The following is a 20,519-nucleotide window of genomic DNA, read 5'->3' on the forward strand; positions in this document are numbered from 1 at the left end:
CTTTACACATCATTACTGAATCGTCGAGTGAGATAACAATTGGATGTTTTATTTCCTTGATAATACTTTAGCTTATCGCGCACTTCATAGGTTATTATACATGTAATCTTTTATAATCGCGCGTATTAAACATAATATCGCGACGTACTACATATCTCATTTTTTCCCCTGTATAAATTATCATAAAATATGGCTATATAAAGCTGCTACCTGAGAAAAGAATTAATCGTTTTAATTTTTTTGTCTCCGTCATCATTGAATACTCAATTTTACTCTTATTTTTTTTACCGAATACATATATCGCGTCGACGTCGTCACACTCATAAATGTCCGAAATTAAGATCTTTCTCTCTTTTATTTCTTCATTGTTTATTGTTTATTTCATCGTTAGGTTCTATTATGTTTTTTATTTTCTAATTTTATGTTCTATATTATGTTCTATATTTTCGTGCGTCATCTATTTCGATATCACATATATGACATCGCGAGTGAGGCGCCATGGAAATCCGACCGCGTGTCAAAGGGTGGGGCAATATCATTAACACCTCGCAGGTTTCAACATAGCGTTCGTTTTACTTTTCGTGTCGGCGGCTCGCGCGTTCTCCGCGGGTCCTTCGCGCGCGCGCGCATAATCCGACGGCCGTGTTTTAAGCGGGCTGCAAGCGGATACGACATATTTATGGCTTGTTTTTAAATATTAAATGATACAAAGGCGCCGCGCGCGCATACAAACACATATATACACACACACACACACACGTGTACACGTAGAGAGAGAGAGAGAGAGAGAGAGAGGGGGGGGGAGCAAAGGCCGACCAACAGCGTCGTGTCTCACCTGCCGGTAGAACTCGGATGGAGACGTTAGTAAAGGGAAGAAAGAGACTGGATTGGCTCGGTTCGGTTGGCGTGCCGAATTCCGAACTCGGATTTATGGAGAAGCCGAGAAGAATGCACCTTTCTCGCAGTCTCTCCATTCTCATCCGTTAATTCGTAACCGATATCTACATTTACGCGTGGTGGGATGAAGCACGCGACAAGATAGCTTCCCTTCTTTCGCCTTCCTTTCTCATTACGATCTTATCTAATTTGCATCAAGACAACGTCAACGTCAACGTCAACGTCAACGTCAGTTGTCTTGTTCGGTATACGCGTCTAGACGTCTCAGACGTCTATCGTGTTACATTCAAGCACTTACTCGTGGTCGTCCGCCGCGCGTCCGTAATTTGCACTATATGCATACTATAATATTATAGGTACCTATATTTACAAATTACTGCACGCTATACTTATTATGACGAAATGTCTCGCGGTTTACTCGCAGTAGGACGATAAAGACTTTTGACGATCGCTCCTTCATCATTCTTCATTACAAAGCAAAACGACGGACGGGCGGCAGATGCGAATTCGCGCTATTTAAAAATATAATTTCCTCCCTTTGGAAAGGAAAGCTAGTTCGCCGCGATGATGTTACTACTATCGACGAACGAGCGAGACCACCTCGTTCCAGCGAACGCTGCTGGCGGAGATGAGCCATCATTACTCACCCGCGCACCCACGGGGTCAGCGCAGGTGAGTCCGCTCCCACAGCCAGGGCAGCGTGGATTACCGCCTCTATGTGGCACGAATGTCAGATAGATACGCCCTTACGGCCGGCAGAAGCGTAATGATAGTCCGGCAACATCAGAGTCGTCGACGTCTTCGCTCGACGTCGTCGCGCACCTGCAGTCCTGCACCCGCGCTCACCTTCGTCGATCCTACGTCGCGGCGTACGTACGTACGTACTTACTTATATAACTGTAACTGTAATATATACTCTGCGCGTAGTACGTACACCTACACGTACGCGTACAGCGCGTTTCGTTATAGCAACACACATTGTCAGGCTTATAGACCGTACATAGACGATACTTTGTTTTTCCACTGAAATCGATCCACTTTCACGTCTTCCATCAGCGAAAAATTCACATGTAGTTTGCATGCTGGTTAAAGGTTGACAAACAGGAAGGAGGAAATATAGAGGAGCAGATTGTTTCGAGGCGAGCTAAGGGAGATGGTAACGTTAATAGCGATATGTGCTTTTACAATATTTTATAATCTATAAAAATCCTTCATTTTCTAAAGGGATTTCAAGACGATGTAACGACGCGATCGACGACATGCTTTTTTATATCGAGACTAATTGTAAGAAGTAAACTTGTAAAGAAATAAACTTTCTGCGAAATTAAAATATAAATTTTATATATATATATATATATATATATATATTTCTCGCACTGTGCAAGTGATGTATCGAATGGCAACGTAAACTGTGGTGACAAGTGTACTTTGATAGAGCAATTATCGAGCGTGTAAATTTTTATATTATAAACGAAGAAATACAGGTATAGGCACAGTATATTACACTAATTGGACGACTTGATTGACTTGGACGACTAGTTTTTAAACTCGAATCTCGTAAAAGATTGATACAGCAGTTAGTAAAAATGTTTATACCGCGAGAGACAGGAAAAGACAGATTTTCATCGCGGCTACAGATACACTCGATAGGACTGAAAAGTTTTTCTACGGTATTGACAACCTAAGAACGTGACACATTTCCTTGCTGTCTATCGATTTCGCCATCCAAGAATATCAACGGCGCAGAATTATTCGTAAGCTTACATTCGGCTTACGACTGGTTGTCGTAAGCAGGGCCTCGTGCATGTTGTACAGCGCGAATCCCTGTTACGGTATCGTATCCGATCGATACGTCTCGCATGAAAAGTTCACGGGCGACACGAGAATAGTATAATGAGGTCTATACTTTTGTTGTAAGTTGTAACACAAAGAAACTGTTGTTCGGGGCGAAATGTTGGAGGGATTATCGCGTAACTATGCAACGCCATCGCCTACCGTCTGTCAAACTGTCGTAAACGCATACTTAGTTCTCGTTATTTTTTAATAACGCCGATTCTGAAACTTGCCGACAATAAGACACAAAACATTTGCGACTAATTGTTGAATTTCACTCATGTGTTATCTCGTTATCTGTCACGCGGTATATAGTACAAGTATTTCTTTCTAACAAACATTGAACATTGTCATATTGAATATAAACACCAATATTAGGAGCAACTGTTGTCAATACTTTCGGAATTAACGAATAGAACACAGACACTCGTATTTAATTCACGCCCGAAAAACTATACATCCAAAGTAAATAAGATGGACATTTAGAAATGTATCAACAATTACGGCACGACAATTCACAATAAACAAGCAAATAAGTTACAATATTGTGACGAAATTATTTTACGAGATACATTTCGCAAAATGGACCACCTACGGTTTGTTTCGATAGATGTATAATGCGGAAGTTTTGTCATAACGGTAGCACGATACGAGGCAAAACGTTGCGATATCGATCGCGTAAGTCACGACCCGTAAGTTGCATACATGAAATGTTAAAGACGACGACAGTCCGTCTGTTGCATGCGGATTTCTCGATGCTTTCTTTCAAGGAACGTTCGCGCATTGTGTTGCACGATATTTGCATGAGGTGATTGTTGGGAAAAATGGAAATGTAGCGTAGGCGATCGGTAAGAGTCCATGTATTAAGATGGCAGTTTATGCAATGGTAAAACAATAATATATCATGGATTTATCATATATTATAATATATGATATATTATAATATCGCTTATGTAAAAAGTGGAAATGTAGCTTATTTAAAAGATGTTGAAATTATAGTGTAGGTTATACCTCTGTCTAAACTTGATTGAACAACATTTAAAATTTAACAGTTAAGAATTAAACTTGGTTAAATTATTAAACGTTCAACATTTATAACGTAAAGTTGACGATTTTCACACTTCAATCGGACAATAAACTTGACAATTGTAAAATACATCTGTAACATCTGTAACATATAAATAATCTAATATATTAAATTCACTTGCTCCTTGTCCATTCCCAGGTAGCAGAGAGTGACGTCAAATGACATATTAATTCCGTCTTAATGACGTCCTCTAATGTCATTAAGTCTTTACACGTCTTTAGACGTCATCTTGCTGCCTGGGTTATTCTTTGAAAGTTGACATTTTCATAAAAATTTGAAGAGATCGTAGTTGTCGATTATTGACTCCATTATTGATTTTTTACTCTTTTGATTCCGTTCGGGTGTTATAACAATTGAGATAAATCTTTTTATTACGTCATCGTCTTGGTACATACTTGACGGATATACATTTGGAAAATTTTTACGTCCGATTATTTAGCAGTAACAATACAAGAACAATTGATTTTACGAACTGATAGTCAAGTCCTTGTCCTTGTCTTGATCGCGACGCGATCTCTAACGAAACGCCATTCATTCGTGGATCGCAGGTTATTCTTGCAGTGTCGACAGGGCAGCCATTCACGGGCTAATTTTCTGAATGCTCACGATGTTATTGTAACTAAGCCCTTATTTGAGAACTTTTGACTTCGTGGATGCCATCTGCCTCTGACCGGCCCGTCCCTCTTCGTACATATATTATCCTGGATCTATGCGTATGTGCAAAGGTTTATGCGAGTGTATTTGTCAGTGGCGGATGGATATATTCCGAAAGTTTATACAGAAAGTTTATTATTTATTAAAAATATATAAAGTTAGAAAAGTTGTAAAGAAGGAAATTGTTAGATATTATTATTCTTTAATGCTAATGAAAGGGGTTTTTCAATAAAAAGTAGAGTTTGAATTTTGGAACGTTTGTTTGTCAGATTCTCGGCATCGCTCGTGCATTTCGCCTATGCCTATGTAATAAATAATCCATCACTCTGGCGCTCGGGAATATTTCGCGCTCCATTTTCGTGTGAACGTTTAAAATCTTTTCTCTCTCTCTCTCTCTCTCTCTCTCTCTCTCTCTCTCTGTGTGTGTGTGCGTGCGTGTGTGCGTGATTTAATGTTCCGTAGCACCCTTCCGTCATCGACATAGTCGCGTTCCAAGTTCCAAGTGCAACGCGTTTCGTTCCCCCTCGAGACGTGAGGACAGGCTAGGATGGGCTGGCAAGCTAGCACAGAAGGGGAGGGGAGACATTGTGTGTTCCAGTTACATATTTATCGTGTAACAAATAGGCGTTTGGTGTTATGATATCACGGGACCACAGCGCCGACTGGTTCGCATCGCTAGCTACCGCGACAGGAGGTAACCGCGAAGGGGACAGCTGTCGCCTCTTCGTCTCTCTTTCTCTCTTTCGTCGCTTCTTTCGATTTTTCGCTCGATTCTTTTTGCCCGAAGCGCAACTTACGGTAACACGCTCAGTGATCGGACAATAAACAAGTCGATTATTTTTCTCGGAGGAGGAGGACCGGTTAGCGATCCTTAGTCCGTGACCCAAGAACGTTATCCGATTATATCTTTTGCCCGTTTCTTGTTTTGATTGACCATATCGACCATGCTTACCATATCTCACAATCAATTTAGCTACATTTTAAAACTAGTTTCTCAATTTACAATTCGTTAGATTTTTCTTTCTCATTTCTTTCTGTCATAACTAATTGTCTCGTTTTAATCGTGAAGATTCTTTTCTCGAGCTTTTACCTTGCTAAAGCTTGAAAACAACAAATGCTATTTAAAAACTGCTGACTTTGCTTGATTAAAAGCAGTCGTCTTTTAGCGATGCGTATATATTTCTTGTGTATTTTATTCACATTTTACTCATTTAATTTATGTGAAACAGCATATTTGCATGATACATCGGGCTTGGGTGAAAAGGAAAAAGAAGATGAAAGTTATAAATAAATTTATGCATCTGAAAATAAACATACGTACATACACACACACATTCGAATTCTTTTTAATTTATGAACGAATACGCAACAATGTATACCTATATATATTATATATATTGTACTTATCTCTATTTCGTATCTTCGTACTTTTCCACATTATTTCACGTCCACTATCCTATATATGTTTCTATGGTAGCTACTAGCTATCCTAGCTCACCTCCTAGCCTGAATGTGCGCTTGCGTTTCTATCGATTGAGTTTTTGTTATAGAGATATTTCTCTGAAATCGATTTTCTGACAGTGCACGAAAGGGTGAGATTTAAGTTGCTTTAACGACGCCTTCTTCGACTAATGTATTTTTCTGCCAAGTTCCGTCGCTTATCGACTACCCTCGGGCGCGCCCGCCCCGCGTCAGCAACGTTTTGTACGAGCTTTACCAGCGGCACGGGGTGAAGCCGATTCTTCTCGTAGAATGACAATGAATCGCTTCTGTACGATCGACAGGATTTCCCGCTGTCGGTCCTTTGTCGCCCTCGAGAATCGACGCGGATTGTGCCCTGGGCGAGAGAAAATATTTGCCGTCGGCGACCCACAATACGTCCACTTGTGTGGGAAGCGGTTATGGCAAGCTCGGCGACGTATAACTCTATTTATTCTGGTTGAATACTGGCTTTCGTGCTTCTCGGTCGACATGTTGGACGATCCGTATTCCTCGTGAGTGTAGTTCTGTCAAGCTCATGCTCGATTAAACCTTAATCCAATTCCGAGTCGGATATTCCTACCATTCTATCCGCTTGTCGAATACATTCACGCACTTGGAAAATTACTCTATGCAATACTTGAAATTAATAAATTGTCGTTATTGTTGTTAAAAAGTAAGAATTTTTTTTATATACGTAACTATGAATGCATTATCAATCTGATTGTCTCGGATAATATAAAATTCTTTTTTTTTCTGTTTAAATGTAATATAGATTATTTATAACAATGTAATATATAAATATTCAATGTTAAGCATAACGAAAATCACATTTATTTGGTGCTACATTGACAATGCTAAATACTTTAATTGCATTAAAAATGTAAATTATTGTGTGATATAAAAAAATTTATTTTAACTCTCTTTCAATAACCAAATGCAGATCTTTTTATTCGTTCAATTTTTACTAGAACAATCTTTTTAGAGAGAGAGAGAGAGAGAGAGAGAGAGAGAGAGAGAGAGAGAGAGAGAGAGAGAGAGAGAGAGAGAGAACAGATTTACAAAAATAAATTTTTTGTACAAAAATATATTTATACAACTTTGTTTTTTGAGTTATGTCATTGTTGCAGCAAGTAAGTCTAATTATCTGCGAAATTATCCCAAGTCGCATTAAAGTGCAAAATTTCTTTCTCATACACACAACGAGCTTTCAAATATAAATTACCTTTCAAATGTTACCTGTTGCGCATCTACGTAATTATCCATCTTATTGCTCGTGTTCCTCTTTTCATTTTGTAATAGGTAATCTTTTTATAGGCTTTATATGTGGAAAGATTCCATAAACGGATTACACCAAGCGGCTAGAAAGAGCTTCGTCACAATAAAGTATCACTTCAGTAATCACATAATACTCGGAGATTTTAAGAGATAAATCTCTCTTGCAATAGTGCACTCTGTGATTTTCAAAGACGCAACACGAATTTGGGTTAGAAAGAGAAAAACGCGATGCTGCTCACATAATGTACATCAATATTGTCATAGTGGTATTTTTTCTTGAGATTGTTGTGGTTAAAAATTTTTATTGTTAATATTGTAGTAATCTGCGGTAACATATTTTTTTAAAATGGCGACGAGCACAAAGGAAGAAGAAATTTGCGAATCGTCCGTAATTCTGCTGTATATTGGGATGCATCCATCAGTCAAATACAGCTGCAGATTTTCGGAGAATAGTTTTCCCACAAGATATTCTCAGCTGCGTGAACCCTCGAGGATGCTCGCATTCTAATCTAACAAGCTATACCAAAGATCTTTCGGAATCTAAAAGAGGCACGAATCACATCACTCTCGGCGTAATACTGAAGAGCGTAATACCGAATTAAATCGGACGCGCGAGCACTCGATCAATTACTCTAGCATTAACGCCTCACGGTTGGGTCGCGCCTTTACAGGTTCCGTTTTCACTCGCATAGCTTTGAACGTACATTTATCTGCATGAGAGCGGCGATTCTTTACAGAACTTGGTTTCTCGAGTGGCAAGGTCGTGAGATTTTCCCTCCGCACAATTTGTTGGCTCCTCTCTAAAAATATACATCCTCTTAGCTGCTCAAGATTGCTCTAACAGGATTATGCCGAGCAAGGGCAAGCAATTGCCAATTTCACTGTCAGCTTTGCGCGAATTACTACGCCCTTTATTCTTTTCTAAAGATTACTGGTCCCTGATTCAGTTTAAAAAAATTGCACTTTAATTGGTTTAATTTTCAAGCGCTTTTTAGATCGCGATGCAATATCCGCTCAAGAAACAATTTATTTAAACATATAGAAAAGTATAAAGAATGTGTATATGTTTGCGTTTTACGTGCGCTTGTGCATGTTCGTACACGCGTATGTATGTTATGTGAAATTGAGATTTTTAAGATAAAATTGGAATTACATACAATGTTTCTATTTATAGCTTTGCGATATTTTGTGCGATATTAAATTTATGCGATAAGTGAAAACAAGACACATATACGTTCGATAATAGCAAAGCTAAATTATGAAGGTGCACGGCCAATTTTCGAGCAAAAGGAAAAATAGATGTTGGTTTACATTCTTTGTGTTCTGCGTCACAACATTATTTGTAACCATATTGACCACCGTTATCACTTGACTTCTGTTTTTAAGATTGACCATCAGCCATATCAATCTCTGTTTCGGCACAATGCGTTTGACCCTGACAAATTAATTTAATTATATTTTTATGAGTTTTAATTTTATATTTTTACGTAATTTTTCGGTATTAATGTAATTTTTTCGATTTTACTTAGAACGTTCTAATGAAGACTAAGTAGGTCAAAACGTAAACAAACAATTGTCATTTTTATTTAATAAATATAATTTTTAAACCAACATCTATTTTTGCTTTTGCTCGAAAATTGGCCGTGTAACCTTCATAATTTAACGATAAGTGAGTTTAATAATACGGAATAAACGGGGCAAGCACATTGTGGTAACAGAGGGGTGAATAAAACGACGAGAACCGTCACTCCAATTTCTGGTCCAGGCTCACCCTAGCCTCTTCGTCACTCTTGTTTCGCAAGGATGACGTCTTAACAATCATGAATATGACGTCTTCCTTTTCGAGAGGGGTTGATCCACGGTATCGTGCAAACCAAACGTTAATAGCTCCCGGATTTTCCACGTATTCTCACACACATATATAAACATTCTTCTCCTTCCCATTCATATCGTTTGGTGATATCTCTGTGTTGGTTTCAAGGTACTGATTGCTCCACATGTGGAAAGCAACGTTTCTCTTTTTCTTTATATAGGAGGATGTACTGTCATTCATTGTTATGCAAAATAATTCTAACGTTTTTGCATTTACACATTATATTCTTTTATTTATGTGTAAATTTATGCGTAAATTTTATGTAACGTCTCTACTATAGCTATTAGACATACGATTATTCTTATTCCATTTATATTTATATCTTAAATTTAACTTTTATAATAAACAAATATTCTTGAAAATATAAAATATAGTAAATGTATATATATATATATATATATATATATATATATATATATAAATAACTAATATATTAGTTATGTACTTGCAATCCTTTAGAAACAATAAATATTTTCATCATTAATTGGTTTTTTGTGTGTATACCTAATATATATTTTTTTAAACAATATATTAATTCAATCAAAAAATGAATATTAGACTCTCGAAATTAAATAAAAAACTGATAAAGGATGGCTATGAGAGTCAGACGCAGTTATCGGTGCGTAAAAGATCCAATTCACTGATATATTAATTGACAGCATAGTGACATAGCAGCATATATGCACATATTATTTATGCTATTTCTATAAAATCATATTTGTTGCAATATGTATGAAAATAAAGAGTGAAGTGACGTGAGCATGTCTCGCTCGTATTAGGAGCGAGCTTAAAGCTTATTAAATTCCCTTCAAAATGACCTACTACATTTTCCAATTCTCATAGACTTCCGATAGTCACACGAAATAGAAGTGGTATCTCATATTAGGGGACTTTCCTCTACCTATAATTAATAAAATCGTTGAAAATTTTATTTTAATAGATCGATCTTAGATCTATATCTAATTGTAAGATTCAAAGTCGTGTTTTTCAATTGATACAATTGTGCCAGCTAAATTATTTCGAGATTATCTCAAATCATCAATAAGCAGCAAAGCAAATACTTGATGATACAGAATTAATGTACAAATCCATGCAGCGAGACACGATGAGTGAGAAAGCTTCGATGTTTGCGAACTGCAGCAGTTTGTGGAAGCTGCGGCGTAGTTGTGCCACGATTGCCAGGAAGACGAGAATGAGGGTGCAGCCCGAGCCCGGCCCATACCGGATATGGATACCTGTCCGCACCGCCTCCGCCAATCGAGACCGACGAATCAGACACAAATCCCCCTGTCGAGGTGCACGAATCGGGCGGGACTCGCCTCTCTTCTTTTCTCTTTTCTTTTCACTTCTCCTCTCCTCTCCTCTCTCCTCTCCTCTCCTCCCTTCTCTTCTCTTCTTCTCTTCTGTTCTTTCCTCTCCTTTTCTCTCCTCTCCTCTCCTCCCTTCCATTTTCCTTGTCAATTCTTCCTTGCTGTATTCGTCGAACGACGACATCGACTCCTCTCATTCTACCGTCATTGTGGACAAGCAAATCAAAATATCTTCCAAAGATAGTTTTAAATTTGCTACGCGGATAACTTTAAATAAGTAATAATATTGAGTGTAACATTTTTCGAAATAAATTAAACTTTATTAATCTGTATTGGTGGAACAGCATTGCAGATCTGCAAATTTTTATTATAAAGAAAAATTACATATACATATATGATATATGTTGTTAAAAAACGACAAATGATACGAATTGTTGTGTGTGGGTGTGTATGTGTAAATAAAAATTAAAACATATTTTAAATAATTATAGGTATTGGAGCCTAATTTAACCTGTAATTGAATTTTTGTCGCACGGAATAAGTAACTTTATATGTATACCTATACATATATAACTTTATTACAGAGTAATGGCTAGACTGATTAAGTTCATATACATATAATGGGCTCAATCGATAATTCGATAGGGATTCTATTGCGTAAGAAAAGTGTCTTTATTTGTGCTCTCCATGCGCGCAGCGTAAACAGAAATATTATAATGCAAAGCCTGGATCTGTAAATGTATATTTAAGAGATGTCTTGGGCGCCTCGATCGTCGTAATAGAACGCGATAACATACACGCAACAATTGCATTATGTTCATGCAACTTTTAATTACAATTTTTAGATATTTAGAAACTTACCTAAATAAGTATAATATGTACCTAAACAAGGCGCGTCACGATTATTTCGATACTTTTGTATTTGTATTTCTCTCAATACAGAATTATCAATTATCAATTGTGCTGTCTACAGACATCTATAATCTATATAAGCCCGGATTGCAATGCAATCTTTTGTCGCATCTCGAATGGCGAGATAATATCTATCAATTTTGTGACTTTTGTATTGTATAATACAAACCTACGATTAAATCGCGGGCTTATCATATTTCGTAAAACTTATCGTAGGATATTTGTCAGTTTTGCACACACGACAGATACGACGAATGAATAAAAATTCGAACGCGTTTCACAGCGGGTGACGCGAAGTTGTCTCATCACACACAATGCTCTCCTACGAGGGACATTCACGCGTGCTCGCCACGAGCAATGAGCACACGTGTCCACGATGCACTCATTTCGAACATACACACGTGTGCGTGCGCGTCCTGCTAGGAGTAAGGAGCGCTAGGTCGAAACGCGTCGAACCGCGAGCATTGTAATCCTTGTCACGCATTTACAAAAAGGACATAGTGAACTCGTTGCTACATAAGTGGATCCAGTTTTCGCGCGTTGGCATTTCTAATTTTTCGTATTTATCAACTCTCACTGTCCGTAAGTCCGTAAGTAGGTAGTAAGTAAGTACGAGCTGATGTTTTCACTGATAAAAAATTTAACCGCGCATATGTTCAAGTCTTACGCGACTACGTTGCGGCACATAAAGACGTGTCGCATATTGTGAAGCGTGCAAACATGTATTATTATGCGTTACTATTACTGCGAATTAGATATCTAAAAAGTGGTCTAATTCTCTTTATCTTGTCGAAAAAGAAAAACATTTTCTTCGGCTAATTTTTCGAATAATTTCTCGAAAATCTGTCGAAGGCTGCGATGCTTATTTACTCGTTAAAAACTTTCTATAACAAAACTTTTTATAAATGTAGATAATTAAAAATTATCTGTTTTATGTTAGAGATTAATGATAAAATATTATTTACTCTAAAAATTATTTTATTAGATCTTCTAATGATACATATAGATTGGTAGGCTTTCTTTAAAGGCACTTGTTAAAATATTATCAAGTCTAACTTAAGCTCAAGTTTCGTGTTTAATTCGAGACTCATGACATTTAAATGGACGATATTATTTGATTTTTCCGAAAAATTATAAATTTACTTTTTAATAGCTTTACGAGATACTTAGGGCGAAACGCAAATTTCCTCTTCACAAATTAATAAGATATTTGCATTTTTCTAGAAAGTATATCGTGATAAAAGATATAATAAGTATAATATATCCGTATCTAAAAATGGTGCTTTATTATTGTGTTTGAAAGATTTGGAATGTTTTCTCTCTCGCTCCAATTAGACAAATTAATCATTCTTGTAAGTCAAATATTCGTGGAATCGGCTAAAAGCGCAATAAAAATTTAACGCGTATGCCATAGAGATGAATAATGTATAATCTATACAAAAACACATGTTTAAAATATTGTGTAAAAATTTTGTGATGATCGACAGGAGGAATTGCATGTCGCAGGGTGAGGGTAAAAGAACTGGCGGGAGCAAAAACGGCGAAAGGAGGAGAGAGAGAGAAAGGGGGGGGAGAGGCTCTTATTTGACCCCGGGTCTATTGCGCGAGTTAGCGGACTGTGATCAGTTGGGGTCACGCAAGTCGCCACCCCAATTCGCCTAATAGGGACAAATATCATAATTGTTGCCTCTTCTTCGCTAAGCATCCAAATAGATTGATGCTCTCTTACTGGCTTACGATGCTGCGATGCGTTCAAGTCTCAAGATACCGATTATCAGTGACGTATGCCTTATATAGTTTCTTACGTAGTAGGAATGGCAAAAAAAGATTGAAAATTTATTTCAGTTATATATTTATTTAGATATTTTAAAGCTTTCGAAAATTTTTTATAATATATTTATTTTATAATTGTAAGCGGTATTGCAAGTGAAAGTGAAGTGGAGAGTGGGGCAAAATGGATAAAAATAACGCAAAAAATTATATTAATTGTGAAAGTAAATTTAAAAATAAGAGAGACATCAATGGATCAAATGGCAATTTGTTCAAAATTGAGATTTCTATCTAAATTTTTATTGTGTGAGACAAATATCGTACATTATTAGGTAGAAATTGGAAGATGTGTCCCACCATTGAGTGAATAACATATAACATATATTCTAAGAAATATATGTTAACATTGCTGAGTGTGTTTACCGTTTTATATATAACCGCGCGTGTTATATTAGTAAGATAAAACAATATAATACTTGTTCCACGAAAAGCTACACAAAGATAGCGTAAAAGTAAAAGAGAAGGATAAGAAAACGTGATGGCTGAATGTAGCCTATAGCCTATCGTACGATTTGGCGCAATTTTCTCGGTGGAAGAACATCTTCCGCGATTGCGATTCGGATGAACCTGGCGTGGGCGAGCAATGCGCAGATATCCACTTGACCCGCGCCTCGATGGTATATTTATCCACCTAACTAAGGTCTGCGGTGTCAACACGAGTCAACAGTGGTCAATAAGCGATCAAGTGGCCCCACAGCCCACGCTGATCGTCACATACCTCTCTGTGACGTCCGCAAAGGAAGGCAAACTTCATTACAGAAAAAGTATTGCCGGACGAATCACTGTCGATTGGACAATTAAGCATCCTCTTAAATAGTTTTCCATTTGTATAGGTACTTTTCTTTTGCGTGGTCTCAAAATTATAATATTAATTGCATTATTAGTTGCTATTATTAAAAGTCATGCATCGCTATATATAGGTAATACAAATCTACTTATTGTTAGGAACAATATATTATAATTTAAACGGATGCGAGTCTCTTGTAAATAGAATTATTTCTAATTTGGCTTTTTAGCGCTTTTAGCGTTTAAGCGTGAAAACGATTATTGATTTCGCAAAGATGCTCCATGCTCCATCGCGAGGAGTGTCTTAATCCAACGAGTGTCGGTATAGGCAGATCCGTTTGTCGATGCCACGCGGCTTGAACTATAAACTATACGACTTAACCTCGCGGCTCGGTGTCAGCGGTTCACATTAATTCAGTCGAATTAATCGTCAGTGTCGTCGCGAGGCGCAACCCTGCTCCGCAGCACGGATTTATTGAATCAACCGGTCGAATGGTTCATCAGTTATGTCATCGCGAGTTCCGTCACTTGGATAACATCGCAACACAACTTGTTAGAAATATCCTCGATGATAACGCTTCCCTTTGAAAGACGAGGAAGATAAGAATAAAAGATAATTGTGGTAGGTACTTGATGAAATGTTTAGTGAATAGCAGCCATCGCGCGCTACTTTTCATCTGGTAATAAAAAAAAAATTTTTTATTACATGCGTGGCAATGCAATCAATGTAAATGCGATAAAATTGAAAAAACTGCGTGATAAATATAGCTCGTGACGTGATATATACCTATACCTATACGAAAATATACGAAAGTTCATTTACTGAAACAAACTTTTTACAATTGAAGCTTTTCGCGGGTCAAAGGCCGTATCCGTTACTATAACAATAAGATGCACAGCTGGAGTACATAGTGGACGAGGATTTTGTCAAGGATGATTTCGTCGAGCCTTAGTGTGCATAGTGTAAACACACAGCAGCGGATATCGGTAAACCGCAACGTAATACATCGTAATAGACTGTAATACATGGTGTTTTGCATAAGCGATCAGAGAAGCGAATGCACGTTAAGTTTCACGAAGAATGACGGGAGGGCGGTCGAGGGCGAGGGAGAAGGCTCGAGAGTATCGTGCAAAAGAAGAGACTCTGATCGCAGCTGCCAAATCCCACGATCCCATCGCCAATTCATCAATGATTCACCCAGCTAAAAGCACTCGGCGGCGGCGCGGCGTAGCGATCGTCACGAAACCATAACTCGCCATACCGTCATAACAGGCCACGTCAGTGACGGTTTTTCTCAGAGATCGCGCCGTCAAAGGTAAAGGAACTCGTCACGACAACCTCGACTCTCGCAATGACTTCCAAGTTGGAAGGTGAATGATCGCCAAAATTCGATTGTTGCTCGCGAAAGGTAAGGAAAGGGAAGGAATTGTCAATTGCTTCTAAAATTGTCACGATAAATTATCGACTTTGCCGATAATATGAATTTATCGATGTTTCGGAGTTTATCAAGAGCCTCAATAATAGTGGCATACTTGTGATCCCGTTATTGTCATTCAAGATGTAATGATACTACATTATTTTCTCTGTGCCACAAAATCGCGCTCTCTCAATCTCTCTCTAATCTTGGCATGAGCTGAATTGGAATCACCAGATATATATCATATGTTTTATAATTAGGTTTTATTACAATTGATAGACACTTTTCTTTCAGATTTATCTTCCAAATCAGTCGCAATATTTGTGAAAAGGAAATCGACATATGTGTTTTACAGGCATAGGGAGGAGTGTGCGGCAAACGATCGATTCTGTTGTTATATCAATCCAAGTCTGACAATGAGATGCAGTGCAACCACGTTCCGCGTTTCGAGTTTCGTGATCGACGAGCCTTAAACTAAATAGATTAACCAGTCGGCGCGCGGCGATCTCTCCTCTACTCCTCTCGAACGGCCGAAAATCAACGACGAGACAACTCAGACAACGTGGCTACGTGGCTACGTGGCTACATGGTGGACGACATGGTGCCGCGTGTGGGGGAGGGGAAATGCTAAGCCGAGACCTATTTGGTTAAGAAGCTAATCTCTCACGGCCTCTCCTCTTCCCTCGTTTTGCCTCGTCGTCTACGACGTCTACCCGGTCATGGAATGCGCGTATACGCGTCGTGACGCGGGACGTTGCGTCGGTGAGATTCTCACGTGACAGCTCAAGCTGGACCGGATTCTCCTTTTCTCGTGTATAGGAGGCTCTCTCCTCTCTCTCTCTCTCTCTCTCAGTCCGTTTCGCCGAGTGATTCCTTTACTCGACATAGGAAGGCAGATCGGTGCTCATCCTACCGCGATGATCCCATTCGGTACATCCGGAGCTCGATTATCACGAGTTTGCTCGACAGTCGTCCGCATAGCTGCGGTTACCAATCTCGTATCTGTGGAATCCCTTCACCTGCGAGATCAGGCCTGATCGTGTTATAAAAGTGGAGGAATTGTGGGATTTAAGAGAAGACTTATAATATAATACGCGCGCGCGATCCGGCGCGATCTTTTTTAATTTTTAAATACGTATTAACATAAGTACATGTTGATACATATATGTCGATGCACTCGTCGCGTAGCAAAAGATGTCACGGTCTCCTGTATATTTTACATATAGTTGTTGATGGTCAATCAACAATTATAAAATATATACATCATAGAATTATCGTTTAAAAAATAAATATGTTTTAACGATGATCGAGTCTCACATATAAAATAATGTTACAAACTTATTATTATATTATAGGAACTTGTCGCGACATTTTCGACATTTTCAACATTTTCGACACTTTCGACACTACAGGCACAAGGCGATATATTTTCACCCGCGATGTCGTATTTAAAAGTACGAGAGAATTCTCACAAGGATAACGAAGGTGCGCAAGCTGCGTCAATCGAGCAAAATTCCTACTTTCGACTCGACTCTCAATTACATCTGCCGACTGGAGTTTTCATCCCATTATTAGTATTAGCAGATCGCCGATATCCCGAAAATAGTTTCGTCCGTACCGGTCTGCAATCGGTACAAGCCTATCTCGAGCATCTTAATACCGAAATTCTCTGGTGCGTTTTCAATCGCAACGAGCGGAACGCAATGTAAACACGCGGCTGTCTCGCGTTCACGCGGCGATTGGTGATTCGCTTTCCCTACACTTTTCACCTTTCCCCGGTTCATTCTACGAGAGAGACGGGATGTTGGGGATATATTCCACTCGATGTATCAATGCCATGAATGCGACAATCCAAATATTTGCGAGTAAGATTAGCCACCCTTCACCAAGTTAGCCGAGTCTCCACCGCTTCCTGTTCCACTACTTCTTTCTTTCTTTCTTTTCTCTTTTTGCCTATCTCGGAATACGTTTACGTACATATATACGTGCACGTATATGTATATATAGTTAATAAATTAATTTAGTAAATAAAGCGACAATTTGCAACAATGTGTCTCGTTTGATAATTCTTTTTCATGCACATCTTACCTAGCTTGCGAAATTCTAGTGTATCATTGTACGTTTACCAAGAGTTTTATCTTTACCTAAATACACTTTATTAATGGGTACAAAGTATGAATGTTTATTTAGATATAATTAATTTATAATTTCCAATTAATAATCAAAGTCGATGAAATTATTTACCGATATTAATATGACAATGATACAGAATGAAAAAATTAATTATTTCAAACTATATTTTCTTTAAAGATGATTTTTACTACATTTTCGGAGGGTATATAGGAAAAAGCGGCAAGATCTTCCAATATTGAAGTATTGTTATTTACAAAACGCATTATTTTTCTGGCGAGATATTATATATGCGAGATTTGTAACTGTGGCATTTATTGTATGTACTCCGGCCTATAAAAGCCTATAAAAGCGCGATACCAGATCTGGCCGTCGAACTCTTTTCCGATTAGGGAGATAATGGTTTCGTTAATCGGAAAGGGCGATCTTATTGCGCGTGAAAGCCGATCCACGACCAGGACCCGCACCAGGTGGTTTCTCGACGGTACAGTGCGTCTTCAAAGGGGATCTCTCTTTTTCTTTCGAATGATCCTCGGTTGATCCTCAGCGATCAACGGGTAAAATGTTTTGCGCGAGAGGACAGTTCAAAAGCGTGGAAAATGCGATCATCTGCATTTTTCGATAGTTGAAAAGGATTGTCACTAGGATTGTAGTGTTTGCCATACAATTTTTTGCCTGCGGTATGCCCTGCTCTATCTCAAAGACCACAGATCTAGATTTTCAACAGGTTTTTCAACGCCCTTTTACTTCCGCGTCCAACAGGAGATACTAAATTAAAAAGTAGAATAGAGGAAAAAATATCGTTTGTTAACACGTTGACTGCTATGGTGACCACCTGTGACCGGCACCTGCCTTCTCACAATCAGTGGAGCCATGACAGTTACCGATGACCGGTGTTACCAAATTCTTAAAGAAACGCTTGTAAAAAATAGACATTATCTAATATCAATTTTCAGATAACACAGACAGCTAGATATAATAATATTAAGTAAAAATGCGAACGTACTACAATATTTTATCATATAATGATTATGATAATGAAAATTTTACTGGACCTCAAGGTAAAACGTATAAATTCACGTGGCAGTCAACGTGTGTTAATATACTTGGTATAAATTTATATTATGTCGTGGAATAATCTTTTTCAATTCAAATTAAAAAATATATTCTTACGAAAGTTAACGATTATATTGCTCTTTTGTTTAAAGTCTTATTGTGATCGACAAAACTTTCTGTTGACCTGATTTTAAATAATATGATTCAGGATTCAGCAATAACATTCGAAAATAAGAATGCATGGCACAATTCATACAATGCGGCCAGAGAACTTCTTTGGCCAGATAAGAGCTGCTTTGATCGTTTTATGTCGCAAGTTCGTCAATAGAATTTTTTACTTATTCGAATAATCTTTTAGACTAAAGAGTGAGCTCTTTAGTCTGAAACTTCATTATGCATCAGTTGACAACTTCGAAGAGTCGTTTCCAAAAGAGGAATGTCTTGACTGAATTCCTCAATGAAGTTTTCTTCATTTGGCTGCCTTATATTGAAGCAAACGCACGCGTGCTTGTGACATAGACGTTAACAGCTGCTTCTATTTGTTGGTTTACGCGTGGGATTATTCAAAAATAGATCGCAAAGAGATTATAGCGTAACGAACGCGTAACGAACGTCGTAATCCGTATTAATAATTGTGCTGTGCATAAACAAACTGTATAAAGCATATTTGTGAGATACTTCCGCATTACGTATGCTTTGAAAGAAAAGCTCTGAATGCAAGCCACGCCGGCGCCGATTGTATTTAATAAATCTTGTCTGGAATAATATCTCTGAGTGGCATTATTTGTACATGTCATTCTCCTATCCTAGATATGTGTATTATAAATTTCGTTTTACTTATATAGGAAAAGACCAAATACAGTATATGTACAACAGAAGAACAGACATCTGCAATTGATGAAAGTAGTATCAGCAAAATTCCGAACGATGCATAAGCGAGCTGCGCTCGCTGGTTTCTCGGCACGTGGGACAATAGAAAAGAGGTGACGATCGAATTTCAATTCGGTTGCTTCTATCTTTGCCCCTCGCGCTGGTGTATTCACAAAGGGTTAAGTACTTTCCGCGTCCTTCCTCTCCCTTGCTTCGCTAGGAGGGCCGCCTTCCGTTTCCGGATTGGTGCAAGAGCCGTGAGGTTGTTGAAGTAGGTATACATTGTCGTGGTAACCACTTGGGCACGTGGTGTTCGATGAAGAACCTCCGGAGAGATCCGTTACTCCTCGCGCGCAGGAGTACATATAAATCCCTTATCCTAAGATCTCCGCTTTGCCAAAATGCAACATCGCGCGTACTCATGGTGCCTTCAGATCCAAGACGATCAAATAACGAGGGTGAGTTTTAGGTATGTTTTATCATAGAAATTATGGTTGAGAGAGAACGTAGTTTGTAGCTTAATCAAACAGACTTGATGTGGATAAGGGAAATAAATAATAAGCGATAATGTTATTTGGAACACATACACACACAAAACATTGTTTTAAAAAACGTTGAGCTAACCAAAATTTAGTGCAGGTTTACATTACGAAAAAATTGAAAACCTAAAATTAAAAACTTAATGAAAAGATGCCTAATACGCATTAATGCTTGGAATATTATTTATCAAATGACACGTGTTTGTAAAAGAAAATAGCGGTATTTTCTATTTTCTTTGCGCACATGTCGCAAAAATCGGCTACTCGATGACGGTACCTGAAAAAATAATAGCACTCTAATTATGTAAATCTCTTAGGTTCTGTCATGTGCGTACGACAATGCAGTCGACGAGTCGACGAGCTCTGTCGCCTTATCAAAATACTCGAGAGAGAAACGTGCCGAGAGCACGCACCACGTGCGTGTTGTTCCGTTTGCCTTCGTCTCGTCGCGTTTCAATAGTTTGTTTAAAAAAACTACGTCACACGTGAGTCCGATTCGTCAGCATCTCACATGAAAAAATCTGTTCGATAGTATCCGAATTGATATCAATTTTATAGTTTTATTTC

The 20,519-nt window shown here is 38.2% G+C and overlaps 2 long non-coding RNA genes across 2 annotated transcripts; both read left to right on the forward strand.

The window, feature by feature from the left end:
* The first annotated feature begins 1,508 nt into the window (after positions 1 to 1,508).
* LOC139810492 (uncharacterized) lies at positions 1,509 to 7,854 on the forward strand. The gene is made up of 3 exons (XR_011731405.1): positions 1,509 to 1,774; positions 1,990 to 2,053; positions 2,122 to 7,854. It is a non-coding gene; the product is annotated as an uncharacterized lncRNA (long non-coding RNA).
* A 4,644-nt stretch (positions 7,855 to 12,498) lies between these two features.
* LOC139810580 (uncharacterized) lies at positions 12,499 to 19,297 on the forward strand. The gene is made up of 3 exons (XR_011731437.1): positions 12,499 to 14,561; positions 14,788 to 15,348; positions 15,713 to 19,297. It is a non-coding gene; the product is annotated as an uncharacterized lncRNA (long non-coding RNA).
* The last annotated feature ends 1,222 nt before the right edge of the window (positions 19,298 to 20,519 follow it).

Source organism: Temnothorax longispinosus, chromosome 3, assembly GCF_030848805.1.
Source record: "Temnothorax longispinosus isolate EJ_2023e chromosome 3, Tlon_JGU_v1, whole genome shotgun sequence".
Taxonomy (NCBI): domain Eukaryota; kingdom Metazoa; phylum Arthropoda; class Insecta; order Hymenoptera; family Formicidae; genus Temnothorax; species Temnothorax longispinosus.